The following is a 23918-nucleotide window of genomic DNA, read 5'->3' as shown; positions in this document are numbered from 1 at the left end:
CAACTCTCACCACATCACTGTAGCATCATTTCTTTGGTAAATAGCAACCCTCATTATATCACTGTAGTATCATTTTGCGGTTCGTAACAACTCTCACCACATCACTGTAGCATCATTTTGAGGTTCGTAGCAACTCTCACCACATCACTGTAGCATCATTTTGAGGTTCATAGCAACTCTCACCACATCACTGTAGCATCATTTTGAGGTTCGTAGCAACTCTCACCACATCACTGTAGCATCATTTCTTTGGGAAGTAGGAACTCTCATTACACCGCTTTAGCATTATTTTAAAATTACTATCAACTCTCACCACATCACTGTAGCATCACTTCTTAGGTTTTTAGCAACTCTCATTACATCACTTTAGCATCATTTTGAGATTCCTAGCAACTCTCACGACATTACTGTCGCATCATTTTGAAATTCGTAGCAACTCTCACGACATTACTGTAGCATGATTTTGAGATTAGTAGCAACTCTCATTACATCACTGTAGCATCACTTCTTAGGTTCGTAGCAACTCTCACTACATCACTGTCGCATCATTTTGAGATTCGTAGCAACTCTCATCACATCACTGTCGCATCATTTTGAGGTTCGTAGCAACTCTCACTACATCACTGTGGCATCATTTTGAGATTCGTAGCAACTCTCACCACATCACTGTAGCATCATTTTGAGGTTCGTAGCAACTCTCACCACATCACTGTCGCATCATTTCTTAGGTTTGTAGCAACTCTCATTATATCACTGTAGCATCATTTTGAAATTCGTAGCAACTCTCACCACATCACTGTCGCATCACTTCTTAGGTTTGTAACAACTCTCATTACATCACTTTAGCATCATTTTGAGGATAGTAGCAACTCTCACGACATTACTTTAGCATCGTTTTGAGATTCGTAGCAACTCTCATAACATCACTGTAGCATCATTTTGAGGTTCGGAGCAACTCTCACCACATCACTGTGGCATCATTTCTTAGGTAAATAGCAACCCTCATTACATCACTGTAGCATCATTTTGAGGTTCGTAGCAACTCTCACCACATCACTGTAGCATCATTTCTTAGGTAAATAGCAACCCTCATTACATCACTGTAGCATCATTTTGAGATTCGTAGCAACTCTCACCACATCACTGTAGCATCATTTTGAGGTTCGTAGCAACTCTCACCACATCACTGTAGCATCATTTTGAGGTTCGTAGCAACTCTCACCACATCACTGTGGCATCATTTCTGAGAAAAAAAGCAACCCTCATTACATCACTGTACCATTATTTTGAGGTTAGAGCAACTCTCACCACATCACTGTCGCATCATTTCTTAGGGAAGTAGCAACTCTCATTACACCGCTTTAGCATTATTTTGAAATTACTATCAACTCTCACTACATCACTGTAGCATCACTTCTTAGGTTTGTCGCAACTCTCATTACATCACTTTAGCATCATTTTGAGGATCGTAGCAACTCTCACGACATCACTGTCGCATCATTTTGAGATTCGTAGCAACTCTCACCACATCACTGTCGCATCATTTTGTGATTCGTAGCAACTCTCACCACATAACTGTAGCATCATTTTGAGGTTCATAGCAACTCTCACCACATCACTGTAGCATCATTTTGAGGTTCGTAGCAACTCTCACCACATCACTGTAGCATCATTTCTTAGGGAAGTAGGAACTCTCATTACACCGCTTTAGCATTATTTTGAAATTACTATCAACTGTCACCACATCACTGTAGCATCACTTCTTAGGTTTGTAGCAACTCTCATTACATCACTTTAGCATCATTTTGAAATTCGTAGCAACTCTCACGACATTACTGTAGCATGATTTTGAGATTAGTAGCAACTCTCATTACATCACTGTAGCATCACTTCTTAGGTTCGTAGCAACTCTCACTACATTACTGTCGCATCATTTTGAGATTCGTAGCAACTCTCATCACATCACGGTCGCATCATTTTGAGGTTCATAGCAACTCTCACTACATCACTGTGGCATCATTTTGAGATTCGTAGCAACTCTCACCACATCACTGTAGCATCATTTTGAGGTTCGTAGCAACTCTCACCACATCACTGTCGCATCATTTCTTAGGTTTGTAGCAACTCTCATTATATCACTGTAGCATCATTTTGAAATTCGTAGCAACTCTCACCACATCACTGTAGCATCATTTCTTAGGTAAATAGCAACCCTCATCATATCACTGGAGCATCATTTTGCGGTTCGTAGCAACTCTCACTACATCACTGTAGCATCACTTCTTAGGTTTGTCGCAACTCTCATTACATCACTTTAGCATCATTTTGAAGATCGTAGCAACTCTCACTACATCACTGTTGCATCATTTTGAGGATAGTAGCAACTCTCACGACATTACTTTAGCATCATTTTGAGATTCGTAGCAACTCTCATTACATCACTGTAGCATCATTTTGAGGTTCGTAGCAACTCTCACCACATCACTGTAGCATCATTTCTTTGGAAAATAGCAACCCTCATTACATCACTGTAGCATCATTTTGAGGTTCGTAGCAACGCTCACTACATCACTGTCGCATCATTTCTTAGGGAAGTAGCAACTCTCATTACACTGCTTTAGCATTATTTTGAAATTACTATCAACTCTCACCACATCACTGTAGCATCACTTCTTAGGTTTTTAGCAACTCTCATTACATCACTTTAGCATCATTTTGAGATTCCTAGCAACTCTCACGACATTACTGTCGCATCATTTTGAGATTCGTAGCAACTCTCACCAAATCACTGTAGCATCATTTTGAGGTTCGTAGCAACTCTCACCACATCACTGTGGCATCATTTCTTAGGTAAATAGCAACCCTCATTACATCACTGTACCATCATTTTGAGGTTAGAGCAACTCTCACCACATCACTGTCGCATCATTTCTTAGGGAAGTAACAACTCTCATTACACCGCTTTAGCATTATTTTGAAATTACTATCAACTCTCACTACACCACTGTAGCATCACTTCTTAGGATTGTCGCAACTCTCATTACATCACTTTAGCATCATTTTGAGGACTGTAGCAACTCTCATGACATCACTGTCGCATCATTTTGAGATTCGTAGCAACTCTCACCACATCACTGTAGCATCATTTCTTCGGTAAATAGCAACCCTCATTACATCACTGTTGCATCATTTTGAGGTTCGTAGCAACTCTCACTACATCATTGTAGCATCATTTCTTAGGGAAGTAGCAACTCTCATTACACCGCTTTAGCATTATTTTGAAATTACTATCAACTCTCACCACATCACTGTAGCATCACTTCTTAGGTTTGTAGCAACTCTCATTACATCACTTTAGCATCATTTTGAGGATAGTAGCAACTCTCACGACATTACTTTAGCATCGTTTTGAGATTCGTAGCAACTCTCATTACATCACTGTAGCATCATTTTGAGGTTCGGAGCAACTCTCACCACATCACTGTGGCATCATTTCTTAGGTAAATAGCAACCCTCATTACATCACTGTAGCATCATTTTGAGGTTCGTAGCAACTCTCACCACATCACTGTAGCATCATTTCTTAGGTAAATAGCAACCCTCATTACATCACTGTAGCATCATTTTGTGGTTCGTAGCAACTCTCACCACATCACTGTAGCATCATTTTGAGATTCGTAACAACTCTCACCACATCACTGTAGCATCATTTTGAGGTTCGTAGCAACTCTCACCACATCACTGTAGCATCATTTTGAGGTTCATAGCAACTCTCACCACATCACTGTAGCATCATTTTGAGGTTCGTAGCAACTCTCACCACATCACTGTAGCATCATTTCTTAGGGAAGTAGGAACTCTCATTACACCGCTTTAGCATTATTTTGAAATTACTATCAACTCTCACCACATCACTGTAGCATCACTTCTTAGGTTTGTAGCAACTCTCATTACATCACTTTAGCATCATTTTGAAATTCGTAGCAACTCTCACGACATTACTGTAGCATGATTTTGAGATTAGTAGCAACTCTCATTACATCACTGTAGCATCACTTCTTAGGTTCGTAGCCACTCTCACTACATCACTGTCGCATCATTTTGAGATTCGTAGCAACTCTCATCACATCACTGTCGCATCATTTTGAGGTTCGTAGCAACTCTCACTACATCACTGTGGCATCATTTTGAGATTCGTAGCAACTCTCACCACATCACTGTAGCATCATTTCTTAGGTAAATAGCAACCCTCATCATATCACTGGAGCATCATTTTGCGGTTCGTAGCAACTCTCACTACATCACTGTAGCATCACTTCTTAGGTTTGTCGCAACTCTCATTACATCACTTTAGCATCATTTTGAAGATCGTAGCAACTCTCACTACATCACTGTTGCATCATTTTGAGGATAGTAGCAACTCTCACGACATTACTTTAGCATCATTTTGAGATTCGTAGCAACTCTCATTACATCACTGTAGCATCATTTTGAGGTTCGTAGCAACTCTCACCACATCACTGTAGCATCATTTCTTTGGAAAATAGCAACCCTCATTACATCACTGTAGCATCATTTTGAGGTTCGTAGCAACGCTCACTACATCACTGTCGCATCATTTCTTAGGGAAGTAGCAACTCTCATTACACTGCTTTAGCATTATTTTGAAATTACTATCAACTCTCACCACATCACTGTAGCATCACTTCTTAGGTTTTTAGCAACTCTCATTACATCACTTTAGCATCATTTTGAGATTCCTAGCAACTCTCACGACATTACTGTCGCATCATTTTGAGATTCGTAGCAACTCTCACCAAATCACTGTAGCATCATTTTGAGGTTCGTAGCAACTCTCACCACATCACTGTGGCATCATTTCTTAGGTAAATAGCAACCCTCATTACATCACTGTAGCATCATTTTGAGGTTCGTAGCAACTCTCACCACATCACTGTCGCATCATTTCTTAGGGAAGTAACAACTCTCATTACACCGCTTTAGCATTATTTTGAAATTACTATCAACTCTCACTACACCACTGTAGCATCACTTCTTAGGATTGTCGCAACTCTCATTACATCACTTTAGCATCATTTTGAGGACTGTAGCAACTCTCATGACATCACTGTCGCATCATTTTGAGATTCGTAGCAACTCTCACCACATCACTGTAGCATCATTTCTTCGGTAAATAGCAACCCTCATTACATCACTGTTGCATCATTTTGAGGTTCGTAGCAACTCTCACTACATCATTGTAGCATCATTTCTTAGGGAAGTAGCAACTCTCATTACACCGCTTTAGCATTATTTTGAGATTAGTAGCAACTCTCACCACATCACTGTAGCATCACTTCTTAGGTTTGTAGCAACTCTCATTACATCACTTTAGCATCATTTTGAGGATAGTAGCAACTCTCACGACATTACTTTAGCATCGTTTTGAGATTCGTAGCAACTCTCATTACATCACTGTAGCATCATTTTGAGGTTCGGAGCAACTCTCACCACATCACTGTGGCATCATTTCTTAGGTAAATAGCAACCCTCATTACATCACTGTAGCATCATTTTGAGGTTCGTAGCAACTCTCACCACATCACTGTAGCATCATTTCTTAGGTAAATAGCAACCCTCATTACATCACTGTAGCATCATTTTGTGGTTCGTAGCAACTCTCACCACATCACTGTAGCATCATTTTGAGATTCGTAACAACTCTCACCACATCACTGTAGCATCATTTCTTAGGTAAATAGCAACCCTCATTACATCACTGTAGCATCATTTTGAGTTTCGTAGCAACTCTCACCACATCACTGTAGCATCATTTCTTTGGTAAATAGCAACCCTCATTATATCACTGTAGTATCATTTTGCGGTTCGTAACAACTCTCACCACATCACTGTAGCATCATTTTGAGGTTCGTAGCAACTCTCACCACATCACTGTAGCATCATTTTGAGGTTCATAGCAACTCTCACCACATCACTGTAGCATCATTTTGAGGTTCGTAGCAACTCTCACCACATCACTGTAGCATCATTTCTTTGGGAAGTAGGAACTCTCATTACACCGCTTTAGCATTATTTTAAAATTACTATCAACTCTCACCACATCACTGTAGCATCACTTCTTAGGTTTGTAGCAACTCTCATTACATCACTTTAGCATCATTTTGAAATTCGTAGCAACTCTCACGACATTACTGTAGCATGATTTTGAGATTAGTAGCAACTCTCATTACATCACTGTAGCATCACTTCTTAGGTTCGTAGCAACTCTCACTACATCACTGTCGCATCATTTTGAGATTCGTAGCAACTCTCATCACATCACTGTCGCATCATTTTGAGGTTCGTAGCAACTCTCACTACATCACTGTGGCATCATTTTGAGATTCGTAGCAACTCTCACCACATCACTGTAGCATCATTTTGAGGTTCGTAGCAACTCTCACCACATCACTGTCGCATCATTTCTTAGGTTTGTAGCAACTCTCATTATATCACTGTAGCATCATTTTGAAATTCGTAGCAACTCTCACCACATCACTGTAGCATCATTTCTTAGGTAAATAGCAACCCTCATCATATCACTGGAGCATCATTTTGCGGTTCGTAGCAACTCTCACTACATCACTGTAGCATCACTTCTTAGGTTTGTCGCAACTCTCATTACATCACTTTAGCATCATTTTGAAGATCGTAGCAACTCTCACTACATCACTGTTGCATCATTTTGAGGATAGTAGCAACTCTCACGACATTACTTTAGCATCATTTTGAGATTCGTAGCAACTCTCATTACATCACTGTAGCATCATTTTGAGGTTCGTAGCAACTCTCACCACATCACTGTAGCATCATTTCTTTGGAAAATAGCAACCCTCATTACATCACTGTAGCATCATTTTGAGGTTCGTAGGAACGCTCACTACATCACTGTCGCATCATTTCTTAGGGAAGTAGCAACTCTCATTACACTGCTTTAGCATTATTTTGAAATTACTATCAACTCTCACCACATCACTGTAGCATCACTTCTTAGGTTTTTAGCAACTCTCATTACATCACTTTAGCATCATTTTGAGATTCCTAGCAACTCTCACGACATTACTGTCCCATCATTTTGAGATTCGTAGCAACTCTCACCAAATCACTGTAGCATCATTTTGAGGTTCGTAGCAACTCTCACCACATCACTGTGGCATCATTTCTTAGGTAAATAGCAACCCTCATTACATCACTGTAGAATCATTTTGAGGTTCGTAGCAACTGTCACCACATCACTGTCGCATCATTTCTTAGGGAAGTAGCAACTCTCATTACACCGCTTTCGCATTATTTTGAAATTACTATCAACTCTCACCACATCACTGTAGCATCACTTCTTAGGTTTTTGCAACTCTCATTACATCACTTTAGCATCATTTTGAGATTCCTAGCAACTCTCACGACATTACTGTCCCATCATTTTGAGATTCGTAGCAACTCTCACCAAATCACTGTAGCATCATTTTGAGGTTCGTAGCAACTCTCACCACATCACTGTGGCATCATTTCTTAGGTAAATAGCAACCCTCATTACATCACTGTACAATCATTTTGAGGTTCGTTGCAACTGTCACCACATCACTGTCGCATCATTTCTTAGGGAAGTAGCAACTCTCATTACACCGCTTTCGCATTATTTTGAAATTACTATCAACTCTCACCACATCACTGTAGCATCACTTTTTAGGTTTTTTAGCAACTCTCATTACATCACTTTAGCATCATTTTGAGAATCGTAGCAACTCTCACTACATCACTGTTGCATCATTTCGAGGATAGTAGCAACTCTCACGACATTACTTTAGCATCATTTTGAGATTCGTAGCAACTCTCATTACATCACTGTAGCATCATTTTGAGGTTCGTAGCAACTCTCACCACATCACTGTAGCATCATTTCTTAGGTAAATAGCAACCCTCATTATATCACTGTAGCATCATTTTGCGGTTCGTAGCAACTCTCACCACATCACTGTCGCATCATTTCTTCGGTAAATAGCAACCCTCATTATATCACTGTAGTATCATTTTGCGGTTCCTAGCAACTCTCACCATATCACTGTAGCATCATTTTGAGGTTCGTAGCAACTCTCACCACATCACTGTAGCATCTTTTCTTCGGTAAATAGCAACCCTCATTACATCACTGTAGCATCATTTTGAGGTTCGTAGCAACTCTCACCACATCACTGTAGCATCACTTCTTAGGTTTGTAGCAACTCTCATTACATCACTTTAGCATCATTTTGAGATTCGTAGCAACTCTCACGACATTACTGTCGCATCATTTTGAGATTCGTAGCAACTCTCACCACATCACTGTAGCATCATTTTGAGGTTCATAGCAACTCTCACCACATCACTGTGGCATCATTTCTTAGGTAAATAGCAACCCTCATTACATCACTGTACCATCATTTTGAGGTTCGTAGCAACTCTCACCACATCACTGTCGCATCATTTCTTAGGGAAGTAGCAACTCTCATTACACCGCTTTAGCATTATTTTGAAATTACTATCAACTCTCACTACATCACTGTAGCATCACTGCTTAGGTTTGTCGCAACTCTCATTACATCACTTTAGCATCATTTTGAGGATCGTAGCAACTCTCACGACATCACTGTCGCATCATTTTGAGATTCGTAGCAACTCTCACCACATCACTGGAGCATCATTTTGAGGTTCGTAGCAACTCTCACCACATCACTGTAGCATCATTTCTTAGGTTTGTAGCAACTCTCATTACATCACTTTAGAATCATTTTGAGGATCGTAGCAACTCTCACCACATCACTGTAGCATCATTTCTTAGGAAAGTAACAACTCTCATTGCATCACTTTAGCGTGATTTTGAAATTACTATCAACTCTCACGACATCACTGTTGCATCATTTTGAGGTTCGTGGCAACTCTCACCACATAACTGTAGCATCATTTCTTAGGTAAATAGCAACTCTCACCACATCACTGTAGCATCATTTCTTAGGTAAATAGCAACCCTCATTACATCACTGTAGCATCATTTTGAGGTTCGTAGCAACTCTCACTACATCATTGTAGCATCACTTCTTAGGTTTGTAGCAACTCTCATTACATCACTTTAGCATCATTTTGTGATTCGTAGCAACTCTCACGACATTACTGTTGCATGATTTTAAGATTTGTAGCAACTCTCATTACATCACTGTAGCATCACTTCTTAGGTTCGTAGCAACTCTCACTACATCACTGTCGCATCATTTTGTGATTCGTAGCAACTCTCACCACATAACTGTAGCATCATTTTGAGGTTCATAGCAACTCTCACCACATCACTGTAGCATCATTTTGAGGTTCGTAGCAACTCTCACCACATCACTGTAGCATCATTTCTTAGGGAAGTAGGAACTCTCATTACACCGCTTTAGCATTATTTTGAAATTACTATCAACTGTCACCACATCACTGTAGCATCACTTCTTAGGTTTGTAGCAACTCTCATTACATCACTTTAGCATCATTTTGAAATTCGTAGCAACTCTCACGACATTACTGTAGCATGATTTTGAGATTAGTAGCAACTCTCATTACATCACTGTAGCATCACTTCTTAGGTTCGTAGCCACTCTCACTACATCACTGTCGCATCATTTTGAGATTCGTAGCAACTCTCATCACATCACTGTCGCATCATTTTGAGGTTCGTAGCAACTCTCACTACATCACTGTGGCATCATTTTGAGATTCGTAGCAACTCTCACCACATCACTGTAGCATCATTTTGAGGTTCGTAGCAACTCTCACCACATCACTGTCGCATCATTTCTTAGGTTTGTAGCAACTCTCATTATATCACTGTAGCATCATTTTGAAATTCGTAGCAACTCTCACCACATCACTGTAGCATCATTTCTTAGGTAAATAGCAACCCTCATCATATCACTGGAGCATCATTTTGCGGTTCGTAGCAACTCTCACTACATCACTGTAGCATCACTTCTTAGGTTTGTCGCAACTCTCATTACATCACTTTAGCATCATTTTGAAGATCGTAGCAACTCTCACTACATCACTGTTGCATCATTTTGAGGATAGTAGCAACTCTCACGACATTACTTTAGCATCATTTTGAGATTCGTAGCAACTCTCATTACATCACTGTAGCATCATTTTGAGGTTCGTAGCAACTCTCACCACATCACTGTAGCATCATTTCTTTGGAAAATAGCAACCCTCATTACATCACTGTAGCATCATTTTGAGGTTCGTAGCAACGCTCACTACATCACTGTCGCATCATTTCTTAGGGAAGTAGCAACTCTCATTACACTGCTTTAGCATTATTTTGAAATTACTATCAACTCTCACCACATCACTGTAGCATCACTTCTTAGGTTTTTAGCAACTCTCATTACATCACTTTAGCATCATTTTGAGATTCCTAGCAACTCTCACGACATTACTGTCGCATCATTTTGAGATTCGTAGCAACTCTCACCAAATCACTGTAGCATCATTTTGAGGTTCGTAGCAACTCTCACCACATCACTGTGGCATCATTTCTTAGGTAAATAGCAACCCTCATTACATCACTGTACCATCATTTTGAGGTTAGAGCAACTCTCACCACATCACTGTCGCATCATTTCTTAGGGAAGTAACAACTCTCATTACACCGCTTTAGCATTATTTTGAAATTACTATCAACTCTCACTACACCACTGTAGCATCACTTCTTAGGATTGTCGCAACTCTCATTACATCACTTTAGCATCATTTTGAGGACTGTAGCAACTCTCATGACATCACTGTCGCATCATTTTGAGATTCGTAGCAACTCTCACCACATCACTGTAGCATCATTTCTTCGGTAAATAGCAACCCTCATTACATCACTGTTGCATCATTTTGAGGTTCGTAGCAACTCTCACTACATCATTGTAGCATAATTTCTTAGGGAAGTAGCAACTCTCATTACACCGCTTTAGCATTATTTTGAAATTACTATCAACTCTCACCACATCACTGTAGCATCACTTCTTAGGTTTGTAGCAACTCTCATTACATCACTTTAGCATCATTTTGAGGATAGTAGCAACTCTCACGACATTACTTTAGCATCGTTTTGAGATTCGTAGCAACTCTCATTACATCATTGTAGCATCATTTTGAGGTTCGGAGCAACTCTCACCACATCACTGTGGCATCATTTCTTAGGTAAATAGCAACCCTCATTACATCACTGTAGCATCATTTTGAGGTTCGTAGCAACTCTCACCACATCACTGTAGCATCATTTCTTAGGTAAATAGCAACCCTCATTACATCACTGTAGCATCATTTTGTGGTTCGTAGCAACTCTCACCACATCACTGTAGCATCATTTTGAGATTCGTAACAACTCTCACCACATCACTGTAGCATCATTTCTTAGGTAAATAGCAACCCTCATTACATCACTGTAGCATCATTTTGAGTTTCGTAGCAACTCTCACCACATCACTGTAGCATCATTTCTTTGGTAAATAGCAACCCTCATTATATCACTGTAGTATCATTTTGCGGTTCGTAACAACTCTCACCACATCACTGTAGCATCATTTTGAGGTTCGTAGCAACTCTCACCACATCACTGTAGCATCATTTTGAGGTTCATAGCAACTCTCATTATATCACTGTAGCATCATTTTGAAATTCGTAGCAACTCTCACCACATCACTGTAGCATCATTTCTTAGGTAAATAGCAACCCTCATCATATCACTGGAGCATCATTTTGCGGTTCGTAGCAACTCTCACTACATCACTGTAGCATCACTTCTTAGGTTTGTCGCAACTCTCATTACATCACTTCAGCATCATTTTGAAGATCGTAGCAACTCTCACTACATCACTGTTGCATCATTTTGAGGATAGTAGCAACTCTCACGACATTACTTTAGCATCATTTTGAGATTCGTAGCAACTCTCATTACATCACTGTAGCATCATTTTGAGGTTCGTAGCAACTCTCACCACATCACTGTAGCATCATTTCTTTGGAAAATAGCAACCCTCATTACATCACTGTAGCATCATTTTGAGGTTCGTAGCAACGCTCACTACATCACTGTCGCATCATTTCTTAGGGAAGTAGCAACTCTCATTACACTGCTTTAGCATTATTTTGAAATTACTATCAACTCTCACCACATCACTGTAGCATCACTTCTTAGGTTTTTAGCAACTCTCATTACATCACTTTAGCATCATTTTGAGATTCCTAGCAACTCTCACGACATTACTGTCGCATCATTTTGAGATTCGTAGCAACTCTCACCAAATCACTGTAGCATCATTTTGAGGTTCGTAGCAACTCTCACCACATCACTGTGGCATCATTTCTTAGGTAAATAGCAACCCTCATTACATCACTGTACCATCATTTTGAGGTTAGAGCAACTCTCACCACATCACTGTCGCATCATTTCTTAGGGAAGTAACAACTCTCATTACACCGCTTTAGCATTATTTTGAAATTACTATCAACTCTCACTACACCACTGTAGCATCACTTCTTAGGATTGTCGCAACTCTCATTACATCACTTTAGCATCATTTTGAGGACTGTAGCAACTCTCATGACATCACTGTCGCATCATTTTGAGATTCGTAGCAACTCTCACCACATCACTGTAGCATCATTTCTTCGGTAAATAGCAACCCTCATTACATCACTGTTGCATCATTTTGAGGTTCGTAGCAACTCTCACTACATCATTGTAGCATCATTTCTTAGGGAAGTAGCAACTCTCATTACACCGCTTTAGCATTATTTTGAAATTACTATCAACTCTCACCACATCACTGTAGCATCACTTCTTAGGTTTGTAGCAACTCTCATTACATCACTTTAGCATCATTTTGAGGATAGTAGCAACTCTCACGACATTACTTTAGCATCGTTTTGAGATTCGTAGCAACTCTCATTACATCACTGTAGCATCATTTTGAGGTTCGGAGCAACTCTCACCACATCACTGTGGCATCATTTCTTAGGTAAATAGCAGCCCTCATTACATCACTGTAGCATCATTTTGAGGTTCGTAGCAACTCTCACCACATCACTGTAGCATCATTTCTTAGGTAAATAGCAACCCTCATTACATCACTGTAGCATCATTTTGTGGTTCGTAGCAACTCTCACCACATCACTGTAGCATCATTTTGAGATTCGTAACAACTCTCACCACATCACTGTAGCATCATTTCTTAGGTAAATAGCAACCCTCATTACATCACTGTAGCATCATTTTGAGTTTCGTAGCAACTCTCACCACATCACTGTAGCATCATTTCTTTGGTAAATAGCAACCCTCATTATATCACTGTAGTATCATTTTGCGGTTCGTAACAACTCTCACCACATCACTGTAGCATCATTTTGAGGTTCGTAGCAACTCTCACCACATCACTGTAGCATCATTTTGAGGTTCATAGCAACTCTCATTATATCACTGTAGCATAATTTTGAAATTCGTAGCAACTCTCACCACATCACTGTAGCATCATTTCTTAGGGAAGTAGCAACTCTCATTACACCGCTTTAGCATTATTTTGACATTACTATCAACTCTCACCACATCACTGTATCATCACTTCTTAGGTTTGTAGCAACTCTCATTACATCACTTTAGCATCATTTTGAGGATAGTAGCAACTCTCACGACATTACTTTAGCATCGTTTTGAGATTCGTAGCAACTCTCATTACATCACTGTAGCATCATTTTGAGGTTCGGAGCAACTCTCACCACATCACTGTGGCATCATTTCTTAGGTAAATAGCAACCCTCATTACATCACTGTAGTATCATTTTGAGGTTCGGAGCAACTCTCACCACATCACTGTAGCATCATTTCTTAGGTAAATAGCAACCCTCATTACATCACTGTAGCATCATTTTGTGGTTCGTAGCAACTCTCACCACATCACTGTAGCATCATTTTGAGATTCGTAACAACTCTCACCACATCACTGTGGCATCATTTCTTAGGTAAATAGCAACCCTCATTACATCACTGTAGCATCATTTTGAGGTTCGTAGCAACTCTCACCACATCACTGTAGCATCATTTCTTAGGTAAATAGCAACCCTCATTACATCACTGTAGCATCATTTTGAGTTTCGTAGCAACTCTCACTACATCACTGTAGCATCATTTTGAGATTCGTAACAACTCTCACCACATCACTGTAGCATCATTTCTTAGGTAAACAGCAACCCTCATTACATCACTGTAGCATCATTTTGAGGTTCGTAGCAACTCTCACCACATCACTGTAGCATCATTTCTTTGGTAAATAGCAACCCTCATTATATCACTGTAGTATCATTTTGCGGTTCGTAACAACTCTCACCACATCACTGTAGCATCATTTTGAGGTTCGTAGCAACTCTCACCACATCACTGTAGCATCATTTTGAGGTTCATAGCAACTCTCACCACATCACTGTAGCATCATTTTGAGGTTCGTAGCAACTCTCACCACATCACTGTAGCATCATTTCTTAGGGAAGTAGGAAATCTCATTACACCGCTTTAGCATTATTTTGAAATTACTATCAACTCTCACCACATCACTGTAGCATCACTTCTTAGGTTTGTAGCAACTCTCATTACATCACTTTAGCATCATTTTGAAATTCGTAGCAACTCTCACGACATTACTGTAGCATGATTTTGAGATTAGTAGCAACTCTCATTACATCACTGTAGCATCACTTCTTAGGTTCGTAGCAACTCTCACTACATCACTGTCGCATCATTTTGAGATTCGTAGCAACTCTCATCACATCACTGTCGCATCATTTTGAGGTTCGTAGCAACTCTCACTACATCACTGTGGCATCATTTTGAGATTCGTAGCAACTCTCACCACATCACTGTAGCATCATTTTGAGGTTCGTAGCAACTCTCACCTCATCACTGTCGCATCATTTCTTAGGTTTGTAGCAACTCTCATTATATCACTGTAGCATCATTTTGAAATTCGTAGCAACTCTCACCACATCACTGTAGCATCATTTCTTAGGTAAATAGCAAACCCTCATCATATCACTGGAGCATCATTTTGCGGTTCGTAGCAACTCTCACTACATCACTGTAGCATCACTTCTTAGGTTTGTCACAACTCTCATTACATCACTTTAGCATCAGTTTGAAGATCGTAGCAACTCTCACTACATCACTGTTGCATCATTTTGAGGATAGTAGCAACTCTCACGACATTACTTTAGCATCATTTTGAGATTCGTAGCAACTCTCATTACATCACTGTAGCATCATTTTGAGGTTCGTAGCAACTCTCACCACATCACTGTAGCATCATTTCTTTGGAAAATAGCAACCCTCATTACATCACTGTAGCATCATTTTGAGGTTCGTAGCAACGCTCACTACATCACTGTCGCATCATTTCTTAGGGAAGTAGCAACTCTCATTACACTGCTTTAGCATTATTTTGAAATTACTATCAACTCTCACCACATCACTGTAGCATCACTTCTTAGGTTTTTAGCAACTCTCATTACATCACTTTAGCATCATTTTGAGATTCCTAGCAACTCTCACGACATTACTGTCGCATCATTTTGAAATTCGTAGCAACTCTCACGACATTACTGTAGCATGATTTTGAGATTAGTAGCAACTCTCATTACATCACTGTAGCATCACTTCTTAGGTTCGTAGCAACTCTCACTACATCACTGTCGCATCATTTTGAGATTCGTAGCAACTCTCATCACATCACTGTCGCATCATTTTGAGGTTCGTAGCAACTCTCACTACATCACTGTGGCATCATTTTGAGATTCGTAGCAACTCTCACCACATCAATGTAGCATCATTTTGAGGTTCGTAGCAACTCTCACCACATCACTGTCGCATCATTTCTTAGGTTTGTAGCAACTCTCATTATATCACTGTAGCATCATTTTGAAATTCGTAGCAACTCTCACCACATCACTGTCGCATCACTTCTTAGGTTTGTAGCAACTCTCATTACATCACTTTAGCATCATTTTGAGGATAGTAGCAACTCTCACGACATTACTTTAGCATCGTTTTGAGATTCGTAGCAAATCTCATAACATCACTGTAGCATCATTTGAGGTTCGGAGCAACTCTCACCACATCACTGTGGCATCATTTCTTAGGTAAATAGCAACCCTCATTACATCACTGTAGCATCATTTTGAGGTTCGTAGCAACTCTCACCACATCACTGTAGCATCATTTCTTAGGTAAATAGCAACCCTCATTACATCACTGTAGCATCATTTTGAGATTCGTAGCAACTCTCACCACATCACTGTAGCATCATTTTGAGGTTCGTAGCAACTCTCACCACATCACTGTGGCATCATTTCTGAGAAAAAAAGCAACCCTCATTACATCACTGTACCATTATTTTGAGGTTAGAGCAACTCTCACCACATCACTGTCGCATCATTTCTTAGGGAAGTAGCAACTCTCATTACACCGCTTTAGCATTATTTTGAAATTACTATCAACTCTCACTACATCACTGTAGCATCACTTCTTAGGTTTGTCGCAACTCTCATTACATCACTTTAGCATCATTTTGAGGATCGTAGCAACTCTCACGACATCACTGTCGCATCATTTTGAGATTCGTAGCAACTCTCACCACATCACTGTCGCATCATTTTGTGATTCGTAGCAACTCTCACCACATAACTGTAGCATCATTTTGAGGTTCATAGCAACTCTCACCACATCACTGTAGCATCATTTTGAGGTTCGTAGCAACTCTCACCACATCACTGTAGCATCATTTCTTAGGGAAGTAGGAACTCTCATTACATCGCTTTAGCATTATTTTGAAATTACTATCAACTGTCACCACATCACTGTAGCATCACTTCTTAGGTTTGTAGCAACTCTCATTACATCACTTTAGCATCATTTTGAAATTCGTAGCAACTCTCACGACATTACTGTAGCATGATTTTGAGATTAGTAGCAACTCTCATTACATCACTGTAGCATCACTTCTTAGGTTCGTAGCAACTCTCATTACATCACTGTCGCATCATTTTGAGGTTCGTAGCAACTCTCACTACATCACTGTGGCATCATTTTGAGATTCGTAGCAACTCTCACCACATCACTGTAGCATCATTTTGAGGTTCGTAGCAACTCTCACCACATCACTGTCGCATCATTTCTTAGGTTTGTAGCAACTCTCATTATATCACTGTAGCATCATTTTGAAATTCGTAGCAACTCTCACCACATCACTGTAGCATCATTTCTTAGGTAAATAGCAACCCTCATCATATCACTGGAGCATCATTTTGCGGTTCGTAGCAACTCTCACTACATCACTGTAGCATCACTTCTTAGGTTTGTCGCAACTCTCATTACATCACTTTAGCATCATTTTGAAGATCGTAGCAACTCTCACTACATCACTGTTGCATCATTTTGAGGATAGTAGCAACTCTCACGACATTACTTTAGCATCATTTTGAGATTCGTAGCAACTCTCATTACATCACTGTAGCATCATTTTGAGGTTCGTAGCAACTCTCACCACATCACTGTAGCATCATTTCTTTGGAAAATAGCAACCCTCATTACATCACTGTAGCATCATTTTGAGGTACGTAGCAACGCTCACTACATCACTGTCGCATCATTTCTTAGGGAAGTAGCAACTCTCATTACACTGCTTTAGCATTATTTTGAAATTACTATCAACTCTCACCACATCACTGTAGCATCACTTCTTAGGTTTTTAGCAACTCTCATTACATCACTTTAGCATCATTTTGAGATTCCTAGCAACTCTCACGACATTACTGTCGCATCATTTTGAGATTCGTAGCAACTCTCACCAAATCACTGTAGCATCATTTTGAGGTTCGTAGCAACTCTCACCACATCACTGTGGCATCATTTCTTAGGTAAATAGCAACCCTCATTACATCACTGTACCATCATTTTGAGGTTAGAGCAACTCTCACCACATCACTGTCGCATCATTTCTTAGGGAAGTAACAACTCTCATTACACCGCTTTAGCATTATTTTGAAATTACTATCAACTCTCACTACACCACTGTAGCATCACTTCTTAGGATTGTCGCAACTCTCATTACATCACTTTAGCATCATTTTGAGGACTGTAGCAACTCTCATGACATCACTGTCGCATCATTTTGAGATTCGTAGCAACTCTCACCACATCACTGTAGCATCATTTCTTCGGTAAATAGCAACCCTCATTATATCACTGTAGCATCATTTTGAAATTCGTAGCAACTCTCACCACATCACTGTAGCATCATTTCTTAGGGAAGTAGGAACTCTCATTACACCGCTTTAGCATTATTTTGAAATTACTATCAACTCTCACCACATCACTGTAGCATCACTTCTTAGGTTTGTAGCAACTCTCATTACATCACTTTAGCATCATTTTGAAATTCGTAGCAACTCTCACGACATTACTGTAGCATGATTTTGAGATTAGTAGCAACTCTCATTACATCACTGTAGCATCACTTCTTAGGTTCGTAGCAACTCTCACTACATCACTGTCGCATCATTTTGAGATTCGTAGCAACTCTCATCACATCACTGTCGCATCATTTTGAGGTTCGTAGCAACTCTCACTACATCACTGTGGCATCATTTTGAGATTCGTAGCAACTCTCACCACATCACTGTAGCATCATTTTGAGGTTCGTAGCAACTCTCACCTCATCACTGTCGCATCATTTCTTAGGTTTGTAGCAACTCTCATTATATCACTGTAGCATCATTTTGAAATTCGTAGCAACTCTCACCACATCACTGTAGCATCATTTCTTAGGTAAATAGCAAACCCTCATCATATCACTGGAGCATCATTTTGCGGTTCGTAGCAACTCTCACTACATCACTGTAGCATCACTTCTTAGGTTTGTCACAACTCTCATTACATCACTTTAGCATCATTTTGAAGATCGTAGCAACTCTCACTACATCACTGTTGCATCATTTTGAGGATAGTAGCAACTCTCACGACATTACTTTAGCATCATTTTGAGATTCGTAGCAACTCTCATTTCATCACTGTAGCATCATTTTGAGGTTCGTAGCAACTCTCACCACATCACTGTAGCATCATTTCTTTGGAAAATAGCAACCCTCATTACATCACTGTAGCATCATTTTGAGGTTCGTAGCAACGCTCACTACATCACTGTCGCATCATTTCTTAGGGAAGTAGCAACTCTCATTACACTGCTTTAGCATTATTTTGAAATTACTATCAACTCTCACCACATCACTGTAGCATCACTTCTTAGGTTTTTAGCAACTCTCATTACATCACTTTAGCATCATTTTGAGATTCCTAGCAACTCTCACGACATTACTGTCGCATCATTTTGAGATTCGTAGCAACTCTCACCAAATCACTGTAGCATCATTTTGAGGTTCGTAGCAACTCTCACCACATCACTGTGGCATCATTTCTTAGGTAAATAGCAACCCTCATTACATCACTGTACCATCATTTTGAGGTTAGAGCAACTCTCACCACATCACTGTCGCATCATTTCTTAGGGAAGTAACAACTCTCATTACACCGCTTTAGCATTATTTTGAAATTACTATCGACTCTCACTACACCACTGTAGCATCACTTCTTAGGATTGTCGCAACTCTCATTACATCACTTTAGCATCATTTTGAGGACTGTAGCAACTCTCATGACATCACTGTCGCATCATTATGAGATTCGTAGCAACTCTCACCACATCACTGTAGCATCATTTCTTCGGTAAATAGCAACCCTCATTACATCACTGTTGCATCATTTTGAGGTTCGTAGCAACTCTCACTACATCATTGTAGCATCATTTCTTAGGGAAGTAGCAACTCTCATTACACCGCTTTAGCATTATTTTGAAATTACTATCAACTCTCACCACATCACTGTAGTATCACTTCTTAGGTTTGTAGCAACTCTCATTACATCACTTTAGCATCATTTTGAGGATAGTAGCAACTCTCACGACATTACTTTAGCATCGTTTTGAGATTCGTAGCAACTCTCATTACATCACTGTAGCATCATTTTGAGGTTCGGAGCAACTCTCACCACATCACTGTGGCATCATTTCTTAGGTAAATAGCAACCCTCATTACATCACTGTAGCATCATTTTGAGGTTCGTAGCAACTCTCACCACATCACTGTAGCATCATTTCTTAGGTAAATAGCAACCCTCATTACATCACTGTAGCATCATTTTGTGGTTCGTAGCAACTCTCACCACATCACTGTAGCATCATTTTGAGATTCGTAACAACTCTCACCACATCACTGTAGCATCATTTCTTAGGTAAATAGCAACCCTCATTACATCACTGTAGCATCATTTTGAGTTTCGTAGCAACTCTCACAACATCACTGTAGCATCATTTCTTTGGTAAATAGCAACCCTCATTATATCACTGTAGTATCATTTTGCGGTTCGTAACAACTCTCACCACATCACTGTAGCATCATTTTGAGGTTCGTAGCAACTCTCACCACATCACTGTAGCATAATTTCTTAGGTAAATAGCAACCCTCATTACATCACTGTAGCATCATTTTGAGGTTCGTAGCAACTCTCACCACATCACTGTAGCATCATTTCTTAGGGAAGTAGCAACTCTCATTACACCGCTTTAGCATTATTTTGAAATTACTATCAACTCTCACCACATCACTGTAGCATCACTTCTTAGGTTTGTAGCAACTCTCATTACATCACTTTAGAATCATTTCGAGGTTAGTAGCAACTCTCACGACATTACTGTACCATGTTTTTGAGATTAGTAGCAACTCTCATTACACTGCTTTAGCATGATTTTGAAATTACTATCAACTCTCACCACATCACTGTAGCATCACTTCTTAGGTTTTTAGCAACTCTCATTACATCACTTTAGCATCATTTTGAGATTCGTAGCAACTCTCACGACATTACTGTCACATCATTTTGAGGTTCGTAGCAACTCTCACCACATCACTGTAGCATCACTTCTTAGGTTTGTAGCAACTCTCATTACATCACTTTAGCATCATTTTGAGGATAGTAGCAACTCTCACAACATTACTTTAGCATCGTTTTGAGATTCGTAGCAACTCTCATAACATCACTGTAGCATCATTTTGAGGTTCGGAGCAACTCTCACCACATCACTGTGGCATCATTTCTTAGGTAAATAGCAACCCTCATTACATCACTGTAGCATCATTTTGAGGTTCGTAGCAACTCTCACCACATCACTGTAGCATCATTTCTTAGGTAAATAGCAACCCTCATTACATCACTGTAGCATCATTTTGAGATTCGTAGCAACTCTCACCACATCACTGTAGCATCATTTTGAGGTTCGTAGCAACTCTCACCACATCACTGTGGCATCATTTCTGAGATAAATAGCAACCCTCATTACATCACTGTACCATTATTTTGAGGTTAGAGCAACTCTCACCACATCACTGTCGCATCATTTCTTAGGGAAGTAGCAACTCTCATTACATCACTGTAGCATCATTTTGAGATTCGTAGCAACTCTCACGACATTACTGTAGCATGATTTTGAGATTAGTAGCAACTCTCATTACATCACTGTAGCATCACTTCTTAGGTTCGTAGCAACTCTCACTACATCACTGTCGCATCATTTTGAGATTCGTAGCAACTCTCACCACATCACTGTCGCATCATTTTGAGGTTCGTAGCAACTCTCACTACAACACTGTGGCATCATTTTGAGATTCGTAGCAACTCTCACCACATCACTGTAGCATCATTTTGAGGTTCGTAGCAACTCTCACCACATCACTGTCGCATCATTTCTTAGGTTTGTAGCAACTCTCATTATATCACTGTAGCATCATTTTGAAATTCGAAGCAACTCTCACCACATCACTGCAGCATCATTTCTTAGGTAAATAGCAACCCTCATTATATCACTGGAGCATCATTTTGCGGTTCGTAGCAACTCTCACTATATCACTGTAGCATCACTTCTTAGGTTTGTCGCAACTCTCATTACATCACTTTAGCATCATTTTGAAGATCGTAGCAACTCTCACTACATCACTGTTGCATCATTTTGAGGATAGTAGCACCTCTCACTACATCACTGTCGCATCATTTTGAGGTTCGTAGCAACTCTCACCACATCACTGTAGCATCATTTCTTAGGTAAATAGCAACCCTCATTACATCACTGTAGCATCATTTTGAGATTCGTAGCAACTCTCACCAAATCACTGTAGCATCATTTTGAGGTTCGTAGCAACTCTCACCACATCACTGTGGCATCATTTCTTAGATAAATAGCAACCCTCATTAAATCACTGTACCATCATTTTGAGGTTAGAGCAACTCTCACCACATCACTGTCGCATCATTTCTTAGGGAAGTAGCAACTCTCATTACACCGCTTTAGCATTATTTTGAAATTACTATCAACTCTCACTACATCACTGTAGCATCACTTCTTAGGTTTGTCGCAACTCTCATTACATCACTTTAGCATCATTTTGAGGATCGTAGCAACTCTCACGACATCACTGTCGCATCATTTTGAGATTCGTAGCAACTCTCACCACATCACTGTGGCATCATTTCTTAGGTAAATAGCAACCCTCATTACATCACTGTAGCATCATTTTGAGGTTCGTAGCAACTCTCACCACATCACTGTAGCATCATTTCTTAGGTAAATAGCAACCCTCATTACATCACTGTAGCATCATTTTGTGGTTCGTAGCAACTCTCACCACATCACTGTAGCATCATTTTGAGATTCGTAACAACTCTCACCACATCACTGTAGCATCATTTCTTAGGTAAATAGCAACCCTCATTACATCACTGTAGCATCATTTTGAGGTTCGTAGCAACTCTCACCACATCACTGTAGCATCATTTCTTAGGGAAGTAGCAACTCTCATGACACCGCTTTAGCATTATTTTGAAATTACTATCAACTCTCACCACATCACTGTAGCATCACTTCTTAGGTTTGTAGCAACTCTCATTACATCACTTTAGAATCATTTCAAGGTTAGTAGCAACTCTCACGACATTACTGTACCATGATTTTGAGATTAGTAGCAACTCTCATTACACTGCTTTAGCATTATTTTGAAATTACTATCAACTCTCACCACATCACTGTAGCATCACTTCTTAGGTTTTTAGCAACTCTCATTACATCACTTTAGCATCATTTTGAAATTCGTAGCAACTCTCACGACATTACTGTCGCATCATTTTGAGGTTCGTAGCAACTCTCACCACATCACTGTAGCATCACTTCTTAGGTTTGTAGCAACTCTCATTACATCACTTTAGCATCATTTTGAAATTCGTAGCAACTCTCACGACATTACTGTAGCATGATTTTGAGATTAGTAGCAACTCTCATTACATCACTGTAGCATCACTTCTTAGGTTCGTAGCAACTCTCACTACATCACTGTCGCATCATTTTGAGATTCGTAGCAACTCTCATCACATCACTGTCGCATCATTTTGAGGTTCGTAGCAACTCTCACTACATCACTGTGGCATCATTTCTTAGGTAAATAGCAACCCTCATTACATCACTGTAGCATCATTTTGAGGTTCGTAGCAACTCTCACTACATCACTGTGGCATCATTTCTTAGGTAAATAGCAACCCTCATTACATCACTGTAGCATCATTTTGAGGTTCGTAGCAACTCTCACCACATCACTGTAGCATCATTTCTTAGGTAAATAGCAACCCTCATTACATCACTGTAGCATCATTTTGAGATTCG

The sequence above is a fragment of the Aulostomus chinensis genome, chromosome 1 (assembly GCF_037954235.1).
Source record: "Aulostomus chinensis isolate RoL2024-O1b breed Wild chromosome 1, RoL_Achi_v1.0, whole genome shotgun sequence".
NCBI lineage: Eukaryota > Metazoa > Chordata > Actinopteri > Syngnathiformes > Aulostomidae > Aulostomus > Aulostomus chinensis.
This window is presented reverse-complemented; position numbering follows the sequence as displayed.